Source organism: Danio aesculapii, chromosome 11 (genome assembly GCF_903798145.1).
Source record: "Danio aesculapii chromosome 11, fDanAes4.1, whole genome shotgun sequence".
Taxonomy (NCBI): domain Eukaryota; kingdom Metazoa; phylum Chordata; class Actinopteri; order Cypriniformes; family Danionidae; genus Danio; species Danio aesculapii.
Window position 1 is genome coordinate 35,697,033 of NC_079445.1, and position 26,104 is coordinate 35,723,136.

Below are 26,104 nucleotides of genomic sequence, written 5' to 3' on the forward strand. Positions count from 1 at the left end.
TCTTTCTTCAGTCAGAGCAGGCTAGATTTTTGGTCTTTAAGGTGTTCAGGCTTCACATTCTTCAGTCATATTTCTTTCTTCCATTATATTTTCTCTATATACACAGAAGCCACTCAGGCAGACAGTATACGCTTATGCTTCAGCTAATTCTTTTCGACATTGAGACCCTTAGGGGCAAACTACTATCGCAAGTAGGAACATAGCATGCAACAGCAAATTCCCCATGGTGGCTGAGTCCGACCCCTTCTGTTCAGCTGTTTCGCTGAGGAAGAGGAGGAGGCATGAAATGGCTCTGTATGATTGATTGTGATCCTACAAGCAATATGCCCTTTTAAACAAACAGTGAAATGAGTAGGAGTACAGTTTCTTTTATTCCAACATCATAAAGTGACTCTTTATCTACACATGTTGGGTTGTATTAACCCAATGTAGGGTCAAACATGGACAAAGCCAACAGTTCGGTTTCATTCATTTATTTTCCTTCAGCTTAGTCCCTTATTTATCAGGGGTTGCCACAGCGGAATGAACCACCAATTATGCCTGCATATGTTTTATGCAGCGGATGCCCTTCCAGCCGCAACTTAATACTGGGAAACACCCATACACTCGTTCGTTCGTACACACATCGTACACACTCATACACTACGGCCAATCTAGCTGATCCAATTCACCTATAGCGCATGTCTTTCGACTGTGGGGGAAACATGCAAGCTCCACACAGAAATGCCAGCTGGCCCAGATGGGACTCAAACCAGTGACCTCCTTGCTGTGAGGCGACAGTGCTGACCACTGAGCCACCCTGCTGCCACAGTTAGGTTTGAAAAATGTAATTTAAATTTAAGTAGAAAAAAATTATTCCAACAGTTGGGTGTTTATATTTGACCCAACGTTAATACAACCCAGCTAGTTTTTTTAGAGTGTACACTGCAAAAAAATGGCTAGCTTTCACACAATTATGTTCTCACAACACAAATTAAGTGAACTTAATTGTTTTTACACAGTAGGAGGGTCGCTGGTTCGAGCCTCGGCTGGGTCAGTTGGGGTTTCTGAGTGGAGTTTGCATGTTCTCCCCGTGTTGGCGTGGGTTTCCTCCGGGTGCTCCGGTTTCCCCCACAAGTCTAAAGACATGCACTATAGGTGAATTGAGTACGATAAAATTGTCCATAGTGTATGTGTGTGAATGAGTGTGTATGTTTCACAGTGATGGGAAGGGCATCCGCTGCGTAAAACATATGCTGGATAGGTTGGAGGTTCATTCCGCTGTGGCGACCCCAGATTAATAAAGGGACCAAGCCGAAAAGAAATGAATGAATGAATGAACATAAAAGAATTAAGTTGTCCACCTAAAACCTCAAGAATTGTGTTGATGCAGCTCATTTTAAATTTGTAGTTTAAACAAGCAACACAATCATCTTTTTGAGTGTATGAATTGTAATCTTGATGGCTGAACACAAACATTATGTAAAAAGTCTGTCAGTCATCATTAATGATGCGATCTTGAAAGTCTTATCCACAGTCATATACTTTTTAAGTTTGTTTTGAGTTGAAAGTGTCAAACTTTAAAGATATACACCCAAAACCTATAATAGTAATATTAATATGCCAGAATTTACCCTTCACTTTTAACAAACCTGTTCGAGTCTCTTTCCTCTGTTGAACACAAAGATATTCAGAAGAAAGTTGGAAACTGGCCATTGACTCCCATAGTATTTGTTTTTCATACTATTGATGTCAAGGGGTCACTCTAAAAATGCTGAAGTGGATTGAACATAAAACAATTAATTTGTCTCCTCAAAAATCTCAAAAATTTAGTTGTTTCAGCTCATTTTAAATAAGTAGCTTAAACAAGCAGCAAAAATATTTTCTTGGGTGATGCAAGTTACCAGCCTTTTTCTAAATATAGCAGAAAAAAAGAAACTCATAACGGTTTGGAACCATTTGAGGGTGAAAAAATAGTGAGTGAATGTACATTTTAGAGTGAACTATCTCTTTAATCTGCTAATAATTAAGTGAAAAAATGTCCTTCCTGTGCTGCATGATCCGTTGTTAACCGTAAATTCCTTTTCCAAATTAGACTCTTGTATAGACCAGTTTTATGCTGATATTCTGAATACTGCATGCTTTGTATTACTCCTCTTATTATTATTATTGATTAATTTATTTGAAGTCGTTTGATAGCTGCACAAACATCCATCGCATCAGTATAAATTATACATGACATATTTCAGGGGTTTTCGAAATTATTATATATTCTGATATTATCTGGGTTGTGCTTTGGCATTGTAAGTGACTGTTAGGGTGTTCTGTTATGTGTGTCTTTCGGTTATTGCTAAGTTTTTAGCATTGGTTATTAGGGTGGTCTGGTGCTTGTTATTTATTTGGCCAAATAGGCTATTGTAAATGAAGGTTAAAAGATATTGATTATTTATTTTTTGAATTGAGATCATTATCAGCAAACTATAGCCTATTAATATATTTTATTATGGTGTGGATACTTTGTTTAATCTTATGTCCTCATGATGATCGATACAAGATAATCATCTTTCATGTTTTATATGCTATCTTATTTTCTTAAGCAGCACGCTACCTTTGTTATTTGTTTCAGTAGCCTACTTTAAATAGGCTATAGTTGTTTTCTTTAATCTAATGTCGCTGCTCCGTATGGACAGTTTTGACACTCACTTTTATGAAAGTGTGATTTTTCGCTAATCTCCTTTCAGCTAGGCTAATTAAAATAAGCATTCTGCTGTATTCTCTCTCTTTACCAACAGGACATGTGCCTAAAATAACGCTTTATGTTCTTGTTAGCTCGTATGATGTTAGATGGCCACACCCCTGCAAACGCCTGTCAGATTAGCGCGCATTATTTCTCTCTCTCGCTCTCTCTCTCTCTCTCTCCCGTTCGCGCGCTCATCTCCATCATCCTCTCGCTACTGAGAAAAAAATCCCGCCAGCGCGAAACAGATGGGAAGGCATCCGCGGAATTTGCGACCGTTACCGTCCAGTGAATAACCGTCAAAACTTAACGGACACCGACAAGAAGTTGAGCTCGTCCGGAAGACTTCTGGACTGAGAACTTGAGGACATTTCACGCTTATTCACGACTGGAAAAGTAAGTTTTACATTAATAACCGTGTTCTAAAAGGAAATTTAGTGTGTGAAATGGATTTGTACATACAATATGTAGAAATGAAAGCGTCATTAGACGAATTAAAACTTTGAAGCACAGAATAATGGTAAATGTTACACAGTTTTGGTCACCTTTGTGTGTTTCTATTACAGTACGTTGTAATTATACACGTACTAAGTAAATAACACCAAAACACATGAAATGGACGTCAAACTTGAGTAACATATTCGTCTTTATGTATTTGTTTGATGTGATCTGCTGCATGAAAGACGCACTGCTGCGGAAGGCTTTGTAATACGGTGGGTTTTTACTTAGCAGTTTGGTTTTTCATAATAATCAATGCAATAATATTCTATATCACAAATAATCAAGTTTAATAAAATATCAGTTTAATACGACTACTTGTTGAAAGGAGAGTCGCGTGAAACCGTGAGCCTTCGAATGATAGACACATCCATTCATTCATAATAAAGACACTAGGTAGAAGAGAATGAAAGTATTTCTGTGCTTAGGAGCTTGGTTTATGATTTTTACACTTTACTTTACTGATAAAAGTGTAAAAGTTCACCATCTTTCTCCTGCTGCATGATAATTTACCCTACACCCCCAATTTAATGTTTTAATTTAACCAGCAATTATATAAAGCCTTGTCCTTTATCCTTTATGTGTGTGTGTCATAGTGTAAGACCTATTATCATAGTTAAGACCAATTTTTTCCTTTTACTGCAAAAAAAAAAAAAAACTTCTCATCACCATTTATTCAGTAATTCATCATGGTTGTTCATTAATTGGTTTAACAATTCCTTTACTTAATACACATTTATATGTAAATCTCAATAGCAGTCAACGTGATGTTCCTGCTATTGTGGTGTTTAGATAATTATGCTAATAGAAAATAAATAAATTGTGTTTGCATATTCATTTTGCTATTGACGTTTTGATTTTGCGTAATGTGATGCACAATGGTTTATTGTTTGTTGTTTTAAAATGTACGAATGCATTATTTTATTATCTGCATGACCAACATAATCAACAGAATTCCTCATGTACTTGTATAAAATGTATCATATTCTAAACCAATCCGCGCAGGACTGGTTCAATACTGTCCAGTGAATCTGATGGGGTGGGTTGGTTTCTAGTTTGTAGCACTCAAATTAAGTGCTTGGTGTGGGCTGTGCATATAGTGTTGCTGTCCGTGGTGCTGAAACGTGGCTGCCATAATAAAAGCAGCGCTCTCACAAAACTACTCCAGTGATTGACACCAGAGTTTCTTCCTTACTGCTGGACCTTGAGCTGTAGAGTCAGAACTCTGAAAAACGGTGCATACTGCCTCTAGATAGCTACACCAACCTTTTGCAGGCATATTCTTCTGTCCGTACAAAACAGGAGCTGCTCTGCTGGATGCTCGTATATCAATTTAATCAGAAATGAAATTGACATGGAGAGAGGCCAAGATTAATAACTTAAGTTTCTCACTTGATTAAGTGTTTTAAAATGTATTATTATTATTTAAAATAGATTTGTACAAGTATTGGATTACCTCTTAAAGGCCATCTGAAAGTATCCTTGTGAAAAAAAATATTATATTGGAAGTCAATGGAAAATAAATTTGATTTAGAAGAAACTGGTTTGGAGGTGGTACTCTGTCTAAATAAAATCTTATTAAAAGGGATTTTTTTAAACAATTTCTTCAGATTTCAAATTTGAAACTATAAAAATACAGATAAACTACTTTAGGGAATAATCATCACTATTAACTAGTAGCTTATTACCTGCCTATTATTCATGCACTCACTGGCCACTTTATTAGGTACACCTTACTAGTACCGGGTTGAACCCCTTTTGCCTTCAGAACTGCCTTAGTGCTTTGTTACATAGATTCAACAAGGTACTGGAAATAATCCTCAGATTTTGGTCCATATTGACATGATAGCATCGTGCAGTTGCTGCAGATTTGTCGACTGCACATCCTTGATGCGAATCTCCTGTTCCACCACATCCCAAAGGTGCTCTATTGGATTGAGATCTGGTGACTGGAGGCCATTTGAGTACAGTAAACTCATTGTCATGTTCATCTTGTCATGTTTAAAAAACCAGTCTGAGATGATTTATGATACTTTATGACATGGCGTGTTATCCTGCTGAAAGTAGCCATAAGAAGATGGGTACACTGTGGTCATAAAAGGGATGGACATGGTCAGCAACAATACTCAGGTAGGCTGTGGCGTTGTCACGAATGTCTAATGGACCCAATTGGTCCAATAGAAAAAAAATATTCCCCACACCATTACACCATCACCGTGTACCGTTGATACAAGGCATGATGGATCAATGGTTTCATGTTGTTGATGCCAAATTCTGACCCTACCATCTGAATGTCGCAGCAGAAATCGAGACTCATCAGACCAGGCAATGTTCTTACAATCTTCTATTGTCCAATTTTGGTGAGCCTGTGCGAATTGTAGCCTCAGTTTCCTGTTCTTGGCTCACAGGAGCAGCACCCCGTGTGGTCTTCTACTGCTGTAGCCCATCCGCCTCAAGGTTCGACATGGTGTGCATTCAGAGATGCTCTTCTGCATACCTTGGTTGTAACGAGTGGTTATTTGAGTTACTGATGTGTTTTTATTCGCTCGAACCAGTCTGTCCATTCTTCTCCGACCCCTGGCATTAACAAGGCATTTGTGCCCACAGAACTGCCGCTCCCTGGATATTTTCTCTTTTTCAGACCATTTTCTGTAAACCCTAGAGATGATTGTGCGTGAAAATCCCAGTAGATCAGCAGTTTCTGAAATACTCAGACCAGTCCATCTGACACCAACAACCATGCCAGGTTCAAAGTCACTTAAATCGCCTTTCTTCCTCATTCTGATGCTCAGTTTGAACTGCAGCAGATCATCTTGACCATGTCTACATGCATTGAGTTGCTGCCATGTGAATGGCTGATTACAAATTTGCGTTAACGAGCAGTTGTGATTGGCTGATTAAAAATTTGCGTTAACGAGCAGTTGGACTGGTGTACCTAATAAAGTGGCCGGTGAGTTTAGATTGGCTGTTTATTAGTACTAAGTACATATTATTATGCACTTATTCTACATCCTTAATCCTACCTTATTTCGAAACATAACTACTATTTTAATAACTATTAATAAGCCGCAAATGCCATAATTAAATCATAGTTAATGGTTTATTAAGTGACAACTATACCTTGAAATACAACATGACAAAAAATGACCATTTTTATGTTTTGGAATTTCATTTAAACTTTAAAATGGAAAATAAAAATTGCTTTAAAAACAGGTTTTCTTATCAATCAAATTCTCTCTACAATCTGAAGCCTCTCTCCCCTTCACAAGGTGCTAAAACAGTGGCTTAAATGGTCTACATGCTCATACATTTACTGTACATAGTGGTTTTACATAGTTCACTCCAGAGGGGATAGGATGTGTTTTTAGTTACTGTTACTTTTCAAGCTGAACATTACATTTAAACTGGATATTAGACCTTGTTTTTAATAAAACTGTGATTGTCACAAGCTATCAGTTACTGGATGAGGAGCCACACAGTATGACCCACCCTAACATCATGTTTCAGTGGAAATTATGTCAATCAAGTGAACAAAGCTGCACATTTCAAGGCACTTCAGTGAGCATCTGGGTCCAACCTAGTGTCTCAGGTGGTCTTTAGCAAACGCTTGTGGGAAACTGTTGACCCCTTTTGTCACTCAGCTTGTGCATTCTGCTTAATGAGCATTCTTTGACATGATTAATGAAGATCGCTTTGTCTTTAATAGATTGCTTGTATCCTGAATAATATTTTACGTACTGTGAGTACATTTATTACATTGGTGATGGAGTAAGCTCACCCACCTCAATCTTTTGGTTTTTATTGGTTCAAAGTCATCTCATATTATTTTCCCTTTTGACACATGACATAAATATCATCACACTTTTGGAGGGTCCTGAACTGGGGATGCTGGGATATCATGCAAGCAGGATTTAAGGGTTTTGTATGGCTAGAGTTTTTGTGAGCACTGCCTTCAAGTAAATGAAATACTGTCAGATTTATTGATATAAATGATGGAGAGAGGATTGGGAATGATATGGAGAAGAGGGGAAATGGGATCAGGAAATGCTGCAAGATTCATGTCGCCTGTTAACCACTATGGAGTTGGAGCAGATGCACTAAACCGCAGCTCCTAAGTGAGTTTTGTGGCCTGACTGACTATTCCAGTGAATAGATCCAGACAAATGTAGCAATAAGTGGACTGCGGTTTAAACCAAGCGGTTGCTTGACCATTATAATGTACTGTATGTTTGTATGGATTTCTGGCATGAGTCAGGTCAGGAATTTTAATGCATAATAAGCTATATAGAATTCTGCAGTTTCTTGTACTTAAGATGACTCTGTTCAGTTGGAAATTGGCTAATGTATTGGACTTTGGATTCTTTTAAAAAAGGCAGTGAAACGCAAAAACTCTGCTTAATGAGTCATTGCTTTTTCATGTCTTTAAATTAAAAATGCACTTATACTCTTATACAATATGCTTATTCAATGTTATTTTTTAATACTGCAGGCAGAAGCATGTTTCACTAAAGGTCAAAAGCAATTGAGTATATATAATAAATATATAAGAACAGCATTTCTGTTAAGATGATGACTGCACGTACTTAAACGTCATTACACTGCATGTATTGGAAATCCTGTAAAGGGGAAAGTAATTTCATTTAAGGGTGGTGTTTGGTTCTGCACTTAAAAAAAATTGTTAAAACTATTATTTTAGATATTAAATTAGATTTTTTTAAATGGAACCTATATATATATATATATATATATATATATATATATATATATATATATATATATATATATATATATATATATATATATATATATATATATATATATATATATATATATATATATATATTGTTTTTTTTATTATATATTTTGTTTTATATATAATTTTATTTAAAATTTCTTTATCAGATCTTTTTACCAATCGAATTCTCTCTAGAATTTAAAGCATCCCATCCCTCTATAGACCATTTTCTTATAAAGCAAAATGACCCATTATGCTTTGCGTGTATGCGTTAGGAGGATGCTAAGAACTTCCGGTTGGTGGCTGATGCGTATAAAGTCACATTCGGACAGCTATGAAACAATAGTTTTAATCTATTTTACTTGCTTTAAATGTCTTTGAACTAATACTGCTATCGATCAGCGCCACCGTCTGGACTGATAATTTAAAAAATGTGATCTAATAGGAATGAAAATCAACATTTTGCGAGTCATACTATTAGTGTCAGATGGCATCTTGTGCCATTTAAATGGAGCCTCATCATTGCTAAAGTGATAATTTTCTGTTTTTCAAATATATAACCAACCCAAACAAATGTTATTCATCAAAATGTTTGACACTCAAAGTGAAAATAAAATGGCAAATGACAGAAAAACAAATACCGTGGTAAATACTACACAATACAAAATGAAAAATAGAAAACTAAATGAAACATAAACTGCTACCGAATAGAATCAACATGAACATCAGCCAGCAGAGCATCAGTAACGTACTTTATTTTTTGGAAATTGCATGGCTTTGTTACACACCTTTTAAGTTTCATGCCAGTAATATGATTTGCTCTATAATGCAGTAATATAGTGCATGTGTGTGCATTGAAGAGCTGCTGGGTACAGTATGACAGCTGACAGGTTGGGAACACTGATGTGTATTTCAGCATCTGATCTGATGGCAGACACTGAATTAAGAGAACGTTTCTCTCTCGCGCTTGAGCTACATCTGACAGAAGTATAATGGCTTTAACACACACCTTTCAAAATCGAAGTTGTGGATCACAAAAACACTCCCTAAGCCACTCAAAACGGTATTGACAACCATTTTTGGATCAAGATTTACCAGTTGTAAATGCTGTAAACGGAAGTTCTCAGCATCCTACCGGAAGACGCTGATCCATATGGCACCCTCCATGTAGCAACGAAGTAAAAGGTCTATAAGGAGCTAAAACTGGTGGCGGAAATTGTCTTCATGCTCATACATTTAATATGATATACACATGGCAAATGGCACTTAGTTTACTGTATTTCACACTAAACATTTACATCTTAAGGGGAAATCTATTAGACCTAATTTTAATAAAACTGTGGCTTTCACAAGCCACTTTACTGTTCTGGGGCATACATAAACTCTCATAATATGCATCAGTACTGCACCAAACTGTATAATTACATATGCTACCTTCTGCTGTATTGCATCTTAAGTTAAAAGAAATTCAAGTTTTAATGACACCAGACACATCGTGTTCCTTTTCGCTGCACATTGGTCCACATTTTGCACCTTGCTCTGTAGAATGTCAGAACATGTGGAATGGTCACTGCGTCTTTTAATAATGAGCCTTTACACAATTTGTTGAAGTCAGAGAGCAGTCTAACGATGTAAGATTAACTGTACATGTTAACCCTTCAGTCTTTATAATGTTATTAACTTGAATCTGTAACAACTGTGTGTTCTCGCAGAGCTAGCTAATATTTGTTTTAGCATCTCCAGCTGTCAGCAACCAGTGCGCTCATTTGTATATTTCTTTGTAAGCCATTAGTGTTCAAGACCTCAGTCAATAGGTAATTGACCTCTGGGATACTGTTTGCAATCCTTTGACCTTTCCTGCGAGATAACAACCTCTCAGTATATTGATCTGCTGAGGGTACTAAAAAAAAAAATCACACAAAGCTGGAACTATCACACCACCAGCAAGACTGGAGGAAGCAGTCATATTTTGTCTTACTACATGGTTTAGGTTAAACTAGCTTCTCTTGGACAGGAGTAAGCCAGATATCCTCAGCTGACTGTTATTTAGCATCCCCCCTGGTAATTAAGTGATTAATTGGTATTCTGCTAATGGTTTTGGGAATGGAGGGGTGTAATGTGTAAAGCTTCACTGGGTCGAATTCATAAATGTCATTGAAACAAAGTGCACAAGCCATGCTAATGCTAAATATAGATTAGATGCTTCCAGTTGCTTCTTTTTAAACTGAAGTGAAGAATGTTTATGTATTGATTTTATTTATTTTTTACTGCCAGTGTGTGAACAGCTTGTAATGAAACATTTTAAAGGTGAATTTAAGCAAAGAAAAGAAAATGAACTTTATTAAAAGTATTTACCTTATTTTTTTACATAAGAGCACTGTTACTATTGTAACGTAATGTGTCGAAACGGCGGGAAAGCAGCAGGGCTTTTATTATATAGCAGTTCACCGCTGCTTATGATCATGTTGAGAAGCAGCAGTGACGTTTTATTATACTAAATACATTTTAAAGTTCTGTTATAATGCTGCTCTGAGATATTTCATATTTCCAATGATCCTAGATTGGTTTCATTATAACAAATTTTTATTTTCATAAATCTACTAGAGGGCACTGTGTACATTCAAATTTATTACTGGGGCATGTTTTCTCATATGTGCCATTTCTCATTAATCCACCAGAGGCCGCTGTGTACATTTCTGTCAATCTCAACGTCCTTCTTGTTCGTTCTCCATGAGAGAAGTCGATCAGCTTGTTGTCAGGCATAATATATCAGCTTAATTTCGACTGACCCACCCATCCCCTTCCCTTAACCCAGGCATGGGCAAACTCGATCCTCGAGGGCCGGTGTCCCTGCAGAGTTTTGCTCCAACACTGATCAAACACACCTGAACACCCTAATTAGTGTCTTCAAGACCACTAGAAAGCTACAAGCAGGTGTGTTTGATTAGGGTTGGTGCAAAACTATGCAGGGACACCGGCCCTCCAGGATCGAGTTTGCCCATCCCTGATTTAACCCAACCAATTGGGCTCTCAATCTCGGTCCTGGAGGTCCAGTGTCCTGCAGAATTTAGCTCCAATCCCAATCAGACTTGGGCTAGCTAATCAAGCTCGTACTAGGCTTTCTAGAAACATTCTTGCAGGTGTGTTGAGGCAAATTGGAGCTAAAATCTGCAGGACATCGGACCTCCAAGACTGAGCTTGAGAACCCCTGCAATAGGGTTTTCAAAAGCAAACTAAAAGAGAAAAGCGATGATGGCTGGATGCTTCTACTGTGACCATACGCTGCTTTTTTTTGGGTTTCGTTTTACTTGGTTTATACAACAGTCCTTTGCTGGACTCAAAGTACCAGTCCATTCTGCTCCACCTCATAGAGTTTGTTTTACACACAAAATGTAGTCATGTGTACCTGCAAGCACATATTTGTCAGTTCTCAAAAAAAAAAAAAAAGAAGTACAGCAAGGCACATTTTCCCAATGAGCCTGTTGAATAAAACACACAACATATAAAAGTGCCTTTAGTGTTTCAATGTTTTTTAATAAAACCAAACCAGAAAACGAGGGTGTATGATGTCATTAGCATGGGGACATACGGCCTATGTCACTAACATTGCTTATTTCTCTGGGTTTGAACTTTTTTAAAAACATTTGGGATAATGTAAGTACACAAGTCAGCAAAATGTATAACACTGTTCTGGTGTTTTTTGATATTTTAAAGGTGCTGTATGTAAGTTTTTGACTCTTCTAAAGCATAAAAGTACCACAATATGTTTACAGATATATAAGAAACATGCTAAGTCAAAGTCACTTTAAGGCAAGTCATTTCACTCGGCGGCCATCTTTGAAACGACTCTTGGGCAGGACGCTCGAGCATTCTGTTTGAATGGAGAAACATCAAATTCTCCAAAACTACTTGCCAAGCTTACGATTACATATTAGGAATCACCAATACAATTAAACTACAACTGTCTATTTAGTTTAATTTCTAAATGTTCGTATCACACAAATTCTGCAGAAACTCACGTCTGCTCCAAGCCCCTCCCCCAGAGAGTTGTGATACCATAGTGATCGCTGATTGTCTCCTGTACTAGAATGCAGGCTTTATTTGCCATATATAGCTATTGCTTATTGGCTCCTGTACTAGAAGCTACTCCGGCTTCATTCGCCATATTGACAGTTACACTTTTTCCCATTCAAAAGTATACAAGTGACATGTCTTGTGTATTCTATAGTCTTTGACCAAGTGAACATTCTTGTTTATCCGAAAAACAATGCTGAAGTCAGATATTCTGCTTTGAAAATGTCTGTTACGTGCTGGAATGCTGTCTTTGTTTTGGTTCTTTTAACCCGCCCACTGCCACTTTAGCCAATTATATTTCAGCAACCCAGGTTGCCTTGTTGGAAAACAGTGTATTTCATTCATTCATTCAGAAAGGCTCTCAAAGCATGTGTCCGTGACTGAAATGCAACCTCCCGTGGACAGTAGCAGACTCAGAAATGAGACGCAGATTCAGAGTTTCACATGAAGTTATTAATTAATAAATAATGTAAACATTACAAATGTAAATATTAGGTGAGCAGGTTACATCCTAAAGACATACTACGTGACAAGATTTGCATTAGCTATGTTTCCATCCAAAAATGCAAATTAACTTTAAGCGCAAAACTGAATTATCGCATAAAAGACCTGCAAATAAAGCAGTTTTTTCATCCAACGAGTAAACACGAACAAATTCGTTACTTCCTGATTAACTGGCGCCAAAAATCAACAGTAAAAATGAAATTTGCTGCGATAAGAGAAGCTGCGTGAATCTTTTCTTCATTTAATAAATGACTCGCACCTTAGAAGGCTATCCTGACACGCAGGAGTGGCGTTTGAAGGCGTGAGACGCGGAGCACAGACGCTCTTATAATTAATAATATAATAACACTAACACTAAAATGGTTAAGGAGTTTTAGAATGACCAAAACAACATTTCAGATGTTTTAATATGTGGTCAGCCTGCTGGTTTTGTCCATTCACACTGATTTTTATCATAATGATCTCTTATAACAAATTTACATGACTTTTTTAATGCGCATACTGGAATTTGTTCAGTAAAAGTGTTTCCAAAGTGTTCCCAAAAAGTTTATCCTACTCAGTTATGCGCATACATTTTTTAACGCGCATTTTCAAAATGTATGCACATCTTGGCGTTTCCATCAAATGCGCATAAAAATAGGTGAATGGCAACGTAGCTAGTGATAAGCCATTTGGCTGTTTGCACCAGACGAAACATCACAGAAATTTAAATACAGCCATTCTGAAGAACAGAATATGCACTTACTCACAAAACAGTAAGGTTTATAATCTAATTAATGCATATTAAACCTCTTTAACATTATTAAATGTAGATGCTGAATAACTGATAGCCTATGTGTGGGTTTTGAGTCACAGTTCTAAAGTTCAATTTCAAATGGTTTATTTTATTTTCAAGATCTGAGGTGAACTGCTGCTGCTTTCAGTAGTATGGCAATAAATATAATGTAAAATGATATTAAAATCACATTTTAGCATTTAACACTAAATAAAGCACATGAGGTATACCTGATATGATCATTAGCCCCTTTCACACAGTGATATCGGTAAATATCCGGAAAATTTCCGGAACGACTTTACCGGTGAATTCATAAAAGTGCTGTTCACACAGGCACGGACATTACGGACTTTTCCGGAAAAGAGCATTCACACATCAATTCCAAAATACTGGTAAATTCTGACATCATTAACCAGAAATAAGCTCTAAATGGCTGCGCTTGTATTTGTAAACATTTGACTTCATTTCAAACTCTGTGGATGAATCAGTATTGTGAACAACTTCGATGAAAACATATGGAGGAACACTTTCACATGTCGAGATGTTCATAATATGTGTGTGTGCTGGTACTCACCGGCTGCTTTACGCGCACACGCTTATCATAAGCATCATTATTATAAACATTTTATCTATATTTTTTTACCCAGTTGGCATTGAAGAACATGGAAATGTTATATGACTAACATCTAGCAGCTGAATGTGTCTGGAAAAATATTCACAGGCTTTTATTCTCATAAACCGTGCAGATGTGAATGCGTCGGAGTGTTCTGTTTGGCTAAAGTAGACGTCTTATGTCAGCATGTTCTAGACGTGAACGCGCTCTTTCTGGCAATCTTCCTTCTGCCTTCACACAGCTCAGCATTTCGGCAAATCACAGTTAATATTACAACTTCTCTTTCTGGAAAATAGCCGGAACAAATTCACCGGTATTTTTTTTTTTTAAAAAAGGGCCAGTTCAATTTTTTTTTTTAATTCCCGGTAATTTTCTGAAAAGGTCTGTATGTGTGAAAGGGGCTATTGTCAGCTTTGTGTTGTTCAGCTTTATGAAATAGAAGCCATTTCTGTTTCTATCAATTTGAGGTGTTGGTTAGAACATAAACTGCTTGTAATATGGGGAATATTCTTTCCATTGCGTGCTGTTGCTTTTATATAGAACATGACTTAAATCAGCCTTTAGGCTCGATTGTCAGACTCGCTTCTGTTGTTTGTCAATCTGTCAACCTGCGCTTGCATTTGTTTTGATACAGGATTGCAATACCTAGCTCAACCACTGGGTGTCAAACATCCTTAAAAAATATCATAAATATTGTACCTGTACCTGCTATTGTCACTAAAATCAAGAGTTACTAAACTCCACCTTAAGCAGCTGTAAATTTATAGTTCATCCAAAAAAATAAGTACCCCTTTTAGGAACCATAATAACTGGTAGCCTTCTGATTCATTGAGAGGAAAGAGGTCAGAGATTTTACTTAAGAACATTCTTTGTAACAAATTATTCCACACTGTAGTTGTGTCAGATTTTATTAGAGAACAATTCTTTTCAGCTCAACGCAAATCACCCGAACATTAGCTTTGAGTTTGATACCGAATATACTGTCCCAGTTGGAAAACTCATTTAAGGCTGCCGCTTGCAGGCTTTCTGCCACTTTAAGGGACAAAGTGATGTGTCCAAAAGAGTCCATCGCCACAAGTGTGTCAATCATCTTTTGGCAGTAGTAAAAAGTCAAATAAAGGCGCTCCGTTACACTGCCTGAAGGAAAGATTTTCTCACACATGAACAGAGCCTCCAATGACGTCAATTCTTTCTCAGAGACAAAAGGATAGTTGAATATAGCTGAAGCGCAGCTCTCCGCTGAAAGGGTTACTTGTGGCATGAGGCAACTTCAAAGCTCCACTCCAGCTGATAGCCCCCATAAATAGCGAATTTGAAGGGGAATTTTAAATCAAAAATTGATTAATATTTCACCTCCACATCGATTCATGCTGCCACTGAAGACATTTTCATCTCTCTGAATCATTTGTATGAGGAATTACGATGACTTTATTCCCATGATCATCTGAGCATCACATCATTTCATTTATAAACTTGATTTTTTTGTTATTGTGCAGCGTAGCATTTTGTTTTCCATCATTGTCAATTTGAGTCAGAGAAAATGCATAAAATAAACTCGCAACAAGGATATAGATATGCAAACTGTTTTGATGAAACAAAGTCTGTTTAATTCACTTATTTTTTGGATCTGCTTCCCTCATGACGTCTCAAGGGCACAGTTTTTCATTCTCTTGCAGATTTATATTGCATTCAAGGTGTCTTGGAAGACGTTTCTACACTAATAAAAATATTTTTTGATTGACAGCAGGCAACACATTAAAATGTCCATGTAAGTTATTGCCTGTCCTTATTCGTTTTTTTTGTAAAGTTGGCTGTCAACAGAAGCTGTTATTTGCAGTGAGACACAGTGTAAAATCATCCAGTGGCCAGAGTCACACTTTCAGGTGAAGGACAGAGTAAAATCCATTTTCATTAAAACTGCCAGGACTCAAGTATTTGGCCTGTGTTTGCGTGAATATCTACGCTGAGATCTCCTCCAGCTCTCATAGTTGATGGATTTAGAGCCCAGCCTAGCGTGTAAAATCTGAACGAAGTACAACTATTTTCCTCCCGACATTATTATAAGTTATAATGTGATTGATGACTCTTCTGATCTGTTCACGGGTGCGTTTTCGAAATCCATCGTTAGCTAACTAAGGTCACAAGTTCTGACGTTACAAACATAGCGTTTCCCAAATCCGTCGTTCCAGCGAACATACGCAAACTGCATCACAATCTTGTATGCTTGCGACTACACCTCTAGAGCTGCAGTTAGCCTTGCCCTGCCCTATCCCCTATTCATTAAAATCATCTCTCCTAATTTGCTTTCAAAGTATTTTTCAGTTTTAGCGATCTTCATATTGACAAGTGTGTTCCCTTCGTAGTGCACTTTGAAAACATTTGTGCCATTTTGAACACAGCCGTGGCTCATGATGAAAGCTGTAGGTGACCTATTATTTAAAAGTGGATTTTAGGCTATGTTACGTCCCCACATGCTCCAAAGAAAACACACACACACACACACACACATATATATATATATATATATATATATATATATATATATATATATAGCATACGTTAATGGTTTTAATTTATAGCAGGTTATTTAATAAAAAATGTATTTGTACTGTATATGACATGGGCCTATTGGTTAGAACATTTTTTTTTAATTATAATAAAATAAGTAAACAATATCCTACTTAATAAAAAAAAATATATATATATTGGATTTTAATATTGGAAATACAAGTGCGTATAAAACAACAATTTGTGCAAAAAAATGGGCTTTTTCTGTAAAGAAGTAGTTACTCCACCCCGATTAGAGCGTCATTATGGATGTTTTACTAGGCCAGACATAATTTACTATTTTAAAGAGTCTGGATGTATTAGAAATGATTTTGGGTGTAAAGTAACAAAGCTTAACATGTTGAATAAAAAATAATACATTTTTAAATTTTATTTAAATGTTTACAATCCAAATCCATTTATTTAGTAAACAAAGTCTCTCATGTAATATATCTACCACATATCTACTAAAACAGGAGTTCTTAAACTTTTCAGCCTACGACCCATAAAATAACAACTCCAGTGACTTGTGACCCCCACTTGTGCCATAAAATCAGTTTTCTCCAATTAACGCTATTGCTGTGATGCTTATCTAGCATAAGTCCAGGGGTAACAATCCAACAACCCAATGGAACAAAATGTTAAAGCCTGATGGCTTTTTATTTGCATATTGTTATTTTTATGTAACTATTAAATATTAAGTATATATTAAATATATTGTAAGTTGAAATCAGATTTTTGGAAATTAACAAGCCCCCCCCCCCCCCCCCCCCTTATTGTTTTGGAACCCCAAGGAGGTCCCAACCCCCACTTTGAGAACCATTGTTCTAAAAGACAGAAATTACAACTTTACAAACTGTATTGTCAGTCAATTATATGAACTTCATATTAGTCAGTAATATTACTGAAATTTATTTAAACACTGAATAAATATAAATTTACACACAACTAAATAAATAGACTCAATGATGGGCTGAAAAGCAGTGGAATTTTGCGGATTTCTGCACACACAGATTCCCTGAGGGCCTAGTTATAACTAACATGGTTCAAACGATGGATCTGCGACAGAGAAACTACAGTTCTGGCAAACACTCGTCACGACATCATTCTTTTCCCAAACAATGCATCGTACTATGATAGTTTAGCTGCAAGTTATGTCATTGTTTGGGAAGCGCACCCCTGATTTGAAGTGCTAGCTTTTATTTTTAATTGTTTTTTGCATGGTGACATTTCAATGCACACAATCCTGAAGCACTGATGTTTAGATAATAGTCTATGTGTAACATGCACTGCTATTATTATTGTTAATCAATGCTGGTGCGTTTTTACAGCAGGTGATTAATTCGAAGAGAGTTGAGACAGATTATGTATGGTGAGGAGGAGCAGTTTCATTGATTTACAGAGACTTCGTCAAGCAGAACATATCCAGCAGATGAATTGAGTGTGCGTGGGTTATGTCGTCAAATACTTCCAAGCGTATTTGAAAGCTCTAATTCAGAATGCTTTCATTCACGTGGTTCGCTGTGCTTCCAGTTACCCACACAAAGACCTCATCTCCACGTGCCTGTCCATGTAAATGTTCTATTTTAACTGCCTGATCTTAGATAAAAAAGCAAGACATTTCCTTATTTTCCTCTTAATTCTGAGCAATGAGTGCTGGAACAGGCGGCTCCTAAATTTAGCCTTGTATAACATCATGCTCCCAAACCATGTGTGTTTTTTTCGCTCTCTGATTTACTGGAGCTGTAGAGTGAAATGCCATTGAGGGACTTTGTAACCAAGGCAACAAACAATAGCGTAGCAGAATGGTCAGATTAGTGTGTAAGGAGTGAACAGCTTAAACTTGAGTTTATTTTCCAATATACTGCTTGGGTGGGAGCCATGCTGTGAAATGACTGCCAAAACTTACCTGCAGTAGAGCTATTTCCCCCCAAAAAGTTATCCTGCCCTGCAAAAAAACAACAACAGCAAATAATGATTCCTTTACAGATTGATCAACTGAATTGGACTCAACTATAAGTCATCATAAGCTGTTTCCATTCACGTTTTGAATATGCACATTGCAAAACAGTTGATGGAAATGCCAAGATGTTCACAAAAAACATATGCGCATAACTGAGTAGGATAAACTTTTTATCTGATAAGAAAATATGCGCTTAAACTGCGATGGAAACACATTTACCAAACAAATTCCAGTATGCGCAATAAAAAAGTCATGTGATTTTGTTATAAGAGATCATGTGATGATAATAATGTGTGTGAATGGACAAGCCAGCAGGCTGAGCACATTGTTAAACATCTGAAATGTTGTTTTGGTCATTCTAGAACGCCATCACTATTAGTGTATATTATTAATGACCTCCAGAACTGTCAAGAGCGCGTGCTCTGCGTCTCTCATCTCTTTAAATGCGATTATGTGTCGGCATTGCCTTCTGAGGCACAATTAATGTATTAAATAAAGATTCATGCAGCTTCTCCTACCACAGCAAAATCAATTTTGACTTTTGATATTTGGTGCCAGTTAATCAGGAAGTGACAATTTTGTTCTCTTTGACTCGGTGGATGGTAACGCTGCTTTATTCGCACGTCTTTTATGCGATATTCCAGTTTTATGCATACATTTAATTAGCATTTTTGATAGAAGCATGGCTATTGTTTTCAGTAATGTCTTAAGATTTGTTTACTTGAGTTTCAGTATCCATACTGATTGTTCATGTGACTTTGTAGTTTAACACATGCATGTTTTATAGCAGAATGGTTCCTGTGTTATTGGCTCTGTAGGCTGTTAATGATGTATAAAGAATAATTAGACTTTCTGTAACCTGGAGGAAATTTGTATTTATTGCTAAGAGGTTTAGATAGATAAGAGATTCATGGAGTAATATAATTACATTTTACAACCCAGGCTCATTCTGATTACGTACTCCTATATCAGTTTCTGGAGAGCACCAAATATTCCCCACATGCTTTGTTTTTTTGCAGTTTTTGTTTTCGCGAATCCGCCAGAGGCTGCTTTATCTGCTTTTTGAGATCTCAAATTTCTCACATGAGTGGCATTCGTGCATGCTTTTCTTACGTAAATCAGAGGCTGCTGCTGACTAACTGACCGACTGACCCTTCTTCCTCCTTCCCTAAACCCAACCGATAGTGTTTTAAAAAATACTGATTGACCACACAAGGTAATCGGTCAGCTGGTAAGCAAAAAAGGAGCAGCATCATATCGCTCCATAGCATTCATTTTAAAGACAAAATGCAGCCATACGTACTTCTGGCTACATAATTTGTGATTTCCAGAAATGTCTATAGGGCTACATCTTCAGAATGAGTCTGTGTTGGTATTTTATTAAACTCTTAACTTTATGTAGAGAAATACAGTTAAACACAAGTCAGGCAATTCTTGGCATGCAGTAACAGTATATAAAATAGTAAAGATTAATGGATATATTGGCTGATTTGATGACTCTTTATATTTGGAAGCCAGTAACAGATATTTAAATCAATAAGTACAAATCTTTAATAGATTCTTAATATTTATAATGTATATAATAAAATCTTAATAATTTTCTGTGGCACAGCTGATTACATTTTAAAAACATTAACTACAGAATACGTCAAGGAAACACCTAGAACTTTCTTTTTTCCAAAATCATTTAAAAATGTAATTTTTTTTACTTTTTCTTTTTCCTCACAATAGAAAACTCACATCTCCAGCATCTTATCTTCCCTCATAAACCTGTCTAAATAGTATATGTGCAACTTGCAACATTATTAGGGACAGTACCTTTTAAATACCACAAGTGACAGTTATTAAAATATAATTATACAAATAGTCCATATATTATTCAAGATATTTTAATTTGTTTGCAGACTGATAGTTGTAATAATTATGATTCGTTACGAGGGATGTAACGATTCACTGTGAGCCGGTTGAAAATCGATTAAAATATGTGACTATTTAAGCCAGTAGAAAGATTGAAAGAATCGCAATACAGTTTTTGAACAGAGGGGACGCTGTGTTCACAGGCGCAAACTCGCTTTACCTGCAAATCAGTGGCAAGCAAGAGCTGCTACAGAGGTCACAGGTACATCAGTGTATTTATAGCGAAAGTGTAAAGATGTTTTTCCGACTGAAAGACAAAGTTGTTCTGTTATGGCCCATTTACACTGACTGGTACAGTATGGGTCACCTTTATCAGGCTTTCATTTCCACTGCCTATAGGGTACCCTTTTGGTGGGCGTGGTGTACGACAGAAAGCTTCAGTAGACGTCATTCTCACTCGAGTAAAAGTCAAAGTAAAGCTGTACAGGTTGTTCACATATCATATGAGAAGGACTTCTCACGAAACAGATGCTTTATACACATAAATACTTGTGTATAAATGTTCATTACTAACTTTTCTATGAACATGATTTGATTATAACTGCAGATTTATGACAGTGCGAAATGGCCTACTGTGACTTCTGCAATTATATAAAATAAATAAATAAATGCAACATATATGAACACATATAGACCCTTACAGTCTCTGATATGTTATCAATTACAGAAAAACCGCACACAGCATACATTTAGTCATTATTTGGGTTTAAAAACAACACGCAACATAGCCCACAGTCAGAGCAAACCTCTCATCTGTATCTTTAATCTTCACCAGCACATGTAACCTCTGTTAGAGAGTAATTCCGTCATTCCGAGTTCATAATATTCCAAAAGGTGATGAAAATAGTTCAACATGGCGGTTTGTTCATGTTTTAGGTTGTTGAAAGAATCATGTGCTCCTTCGTTGTTTTTGGCTTCTCTGTAGTTTTTTCGCACTTCACTCTTGCGTTTGTCTGTTTATGAAAGGGATCGGATGTCAGAAGCACTTCAATAATCACGCGCACATTATTATCATCAGCTCAAGAAGTTCCTTATTTCAAGTACAGACACACAAGCTCTATGGTGATAGTGAAACTGCTCGCCCTTTTAGACGACCTCGTAAAACAAAAGCAAGAAACGGCAGATTTTGTTCTTCTTGGCTGTCTGGCTGTTCATCAAGACATCGACAAAGTTTGTCTGAGCTCGGGTCAACCATGGCTCGTTATTATATGCATATAGTATTAAGATGTAATGTCTCGACTGTGTATTTAAAAATGGCGGTTTCTTTGTTTTCATTCTTCTGCTTGTGAAAGTGGAAACGGCAATAAAAGCGTACCTAACTGAATCGTGCCACTCAGTGGAAACGGGCCATTACAGAACCAGGTATTAGATTATTTTTACCCTCTCCTTGTCAAATTAATTTATGCATATTTTAATCCTTTGCTTATTATTATTGAATATTTAAAAATGTTCAAGATTATCTCTTCTTAAGTGTATCAGCCTATGCCAGAAAACAGAGATATGCTAATGTCAAATGTAAAAAATGTAAATCCCAGCACAGTCACAGTTTTAGTTTGTTTGATTCTTTTTTTAGTTCGTTTTATTATTAGTTTTTGGGAATTTATTTGTTTTGGAAAAATCAATTTGGTTATTGCAGAAAATTTTTTATTTTGCAAAAAATGTGCAGTATTTAAGAAAAAATGAAAGGGCTCATCACCTTAAATTTGTTTCAAATAATTTCTTTAAAAATAAATCATGACTAAATCGTGAATCGTGAGATTAGTATCGTGAATTGTATCGAATCGTGAGTCAGGTGAATCAATACATCCCTACCGATGGTAATAAAAATATACTAATATGTTGTGCATCACTAAGTAAGAGTTATAAACTGAATGTAGCCAGCATAGCACAGATATTTTGCTCTTGGAAGAGAAAAGATGATATTTGATACATGTTTAAGCTATTGAAATCCCTGACCTTTGCCTGCAGGGTTTGATATTTTGAGCACTTGTTACATGAGCATAATGCAGTCCCTTTAGATATAGTTGAGATGGCAAAAATCTCAAATTGATATCTGTTTAACCTTACTCCAGTCTTGGAAAGAAACAACTGTGATATTAAAGAGCTGTCATTTGTGGCTTTTCTTTCCTGTTGGAAATGCTTGCGATGTGTTCTGGATAGGGTGTTTGGATAGGTGTTGGACATGTTTGGCAGACTTCCTGCAGTGTGAGTCTAATAAGCTAACCAACCATTTCAAAAAAGGCTTTTTTTTCTCGACAGCAACAGCAAAAGCGAAAAATAAACGCTGTCAGATTGCACACGGTGAGCTGCGTCAGCTGGAGCACAGTCAAACAAATGCGCACACACACACATTCTCAACTGGTATTAGCGTAGCACGACTAGCGGGGGCGTTAGTCCTCCATTAACCAAGCTGTTTCTCACCTTCATCACTCAGCACTCCTCATCCTCCCACCGCGCTGACCTCTGTCATCCGTTCAGTGACTCATCCCTCTCTTTTTCTCTGCAGAACTGTACGCTCCAATCACAATGTGCACTGACATAAAAACACTGACTAGTCGCTGTCCAGTTCAGACCAACACCATAGCAGTGCACCTCCGTTTATATTTAGGCCGCAGGACAGAAAAAAGCTCTTACACGCAATTGACTGGGAGAGATAATGGAGCGAGGAGGGCTCTTTCACCCATGTGGGTGTAAGGATGCTGGAAATCATCCTTTGTAAAGCCTGGTGGGGCTGTTTTGAGCAGCGAAACGGCTTTCAGCTCTATTAACATATGCGGCAGAGGGCAGTTTTGTTGGCTCACAATGCTGGTCTGAAAGCTTATAAGAGAGCAGCAGTCAGTCTTTCATCTTTCACTCTGGCTATCACTGCCTTGCTATTAAATATGATAACTTATAATTCACTAAAGTGGACAGTAGTTTCAATACGTGCACATTATTCAATGACTTCCTGGAGAAAACAGCATGAAATTGACAGGATGTGAAGCAATATTTTGAGTTTTGTCCAAATAAGACAGGAGGAGTGGCAGGATATTTTGCAGATTGGGTTTCTGTGGTGTGTTCCTGGTAGCAGTGAAGTCTCATTAGTTGTAGTTGCGTCATATTGCGCAACAGTTTTGAATGCGGTGTAAACCAACAAATTGCTTGTCACTAAAAACTTTGAGTAAGAAGCACACATTGTTATATTCTTATATATTATATATATTAATAGTTTAGGCAGAGTGAATAATAAACATTAAGTATTTGTAATTTTATTAGTGTTTTCCAATGACACAAATCGATTAAGTTAACTTAACATTTTTAACAAATTTATGTGGATCGAACATAAAAAAAGAAGTTGTCCTAATGAAATCTCAAGCATTGTGTTGCTTCAGCTCATTTTAATTAAGTAGTTTAAACAAGTAAAAAACAAAATTTGAGTGCATTTTGAGCAAGCGTGTGGACTTCTGAAACTGAAAATTCTGTCTTAATTTATTCAATTTTCAGTTGAAAACAAAAGTCTTGGAAACCTGTAACCCTCGACTTCCATAGTATTTGTTTTTCCCTACTATGGAAGACAATGATTACAGATTTCTAACATTCTTCCAAATTTATTCCTTTGTGTTCAACAGAAAAACAGAAAACTCATAAGAAGGGCCAGACAAAATCTGTGGATATTTTTTGCCATTTCTGCAGAGAAATTTGTAAAAAATCATCTGCGGATTTAACTAAAAACTTAATATATGAAATAAAAAATAATACATTTAAAATTTTTATTTAAAGTTTACAATGTAAATCCAATTAGATCCACTTATTTGGTAAACAAAACAAGTCTCTCATATAATATATCTACTAAAAGAAAATATTACTTTACACACTGTATTGTGAATAAATCATATAAAAATGTATTATTATTATTATATAACAATAATATTAGTGAGATTAAATTACAAACTGAATATAAATTTACACACATTTACACAAGTAAATACTTAGACTGAATGATGGGCTAAAAATCTGCGGATTCCTGCATGCACGGATTCTGTGTGGGCCTACTCATAAGTAGGTTTTTGTAGTTCTGTCAAATGATTAACCGCATCCAAGATAAAAGTTTGTATTTACATAATATACATGTGTACTTTTTAGATTTGTTTATATATGTATATTTGTTTATATATAAACTATACAATTTTTTTATAAAAAAAAATATACACACATTATGCAAAATATACACACTATTTGTTTGTAAATATGAACTTTTGTTTTGAATGCGATTTAATCATTTGACAGCATTTTTGATTTAACCATCTCTTTAAATTGTTTTGTTGTATTGGACACAGTGTTGCCAGATTGGGTGGTTTTGAATTTGATTGTGTGGGTAAAAAATGGCTTAAGTGGGTTGACAAAATTTGGGTGGTTTTGAATGCATCTTATAAACCATTTCAATGTGGTGATGTCATTGGCCCATGAACATTACCTGCTTGTTATGAGACTATTTCATAACTGTAACAAGAGGCAATTTAATCATAACTTAATGTTAAAAAAGCTATCATCACATTATGTATCCATATGTGGCTCTTTTTAGATTCTGAGAAGCTATAGAAATTACAAATGTAAAACAGGAATTATGTTGGGACCATTGTTTTTGTTTACATCCCTCAAAATGGACTATATCCAATTTTTTTTAACAAAACGTAACTGTGTGCTCTTACTCCATTCAGTTAGTAGTGTCCAGTGCATTGCGCAAACTGCGTTAGGAAAGTTGTATCAAAATCTGACTCTCCGGACAAATCTGACTACTCTTTGCATGCACGTGCATCACGCAGCGCCTGCAGTTAAACTCAGCAGTTTATCATAAAACTTCTATCGATCATTTTTTTCCGCAATTGACAGCAAGAACAAAGATAGAAGCGTTGTCTGATTGACAAGCAGCACCTAAATGTGTTCAAATGAGTGTAAAACACCAAATGGGACGAATTTATGCATTGATGCCATTATGTATTTACCTGAATCCATGGAGCGGCTGTGGAAGCTGCAACTCCTGTGTCCTGCTTCTGTTGTGTCAAACGAGTCATCGTTTTATGAGTTGCCAAATGAATTATTTTTTTGTCTCACCAGATTTACTAGAGACACAGTGGACATTTAATGCAAAGAATTTATGGACTTTAAATATCATCTTTAAGCAAATAAATCTACAATATCTAAGCTACAGTTGAAATCAGAATTATTAAACTCCCTCTGGCACTTTTTTCATTTTTTTTATATTTTCCAAATGATGTTTAACAGAGCAAAGAAATACAGTATGTCTGATAATAATTTTTCTTCAAGTCTTATTTGTTTTATTTCAGCTAGAATAAAAGCAGTTTTTAGTTTTTTAAAAAACCCATTTTATTTAATGGTTATTAGTCAATATTATTAGCCCCTTTAAGGTAAATGTTTTAATAATTCAGGGGGTTTAATAATTCTGACTTCAACTGTAATGGGTAGTGTAATCTACACAACAATAAGTGCAATGTTATGATGTGATCCAATTATGTTGGATTGCTTTTGCTATACTATCGTGGTTCTGTGACTGTTGGTGTTGGTTGCTGTATGGTTAAAAATATGACAGTTAAAGTAACTAGGCTAATTTCTGATTTAAATAAATTAAAAATAAATAAAATATTAATCTATTTTTTTTTTATTGTGCATTTGGGTGGGTTTTGGACAGTTTTTGGGCTGGAAAAATCCGCTATATCTGGCAACACTGACTGGACATCAGACACTTTAGAACTGCATTGGACATT

At 36.2% G+C, this 26,104-nt stretch overlaps 1 protein-coding gene across 1 annotated transcript in view; it reads left to right on the forward strand.

Annotated features, from left to right (window-relative positions):
- The first annotated feature begins 2,931 nt into the window (after positions 1-2,931).
- Positions 2,932-26,104, forward strand: part of camkvb (CaM kinase-like vesicle-associated b) — a 62,848-nt gene continuing 39,675 nt past the window's right edge. The window contains exon 1 of the mRNA XM_056468748.1: positions 2,932-3,112. The gene's annotated coding sequence lies outside the window, so the exon portion shown is untranslated. The remainder of the gene's footprint in view (positions 3,113-26,104) is intronic.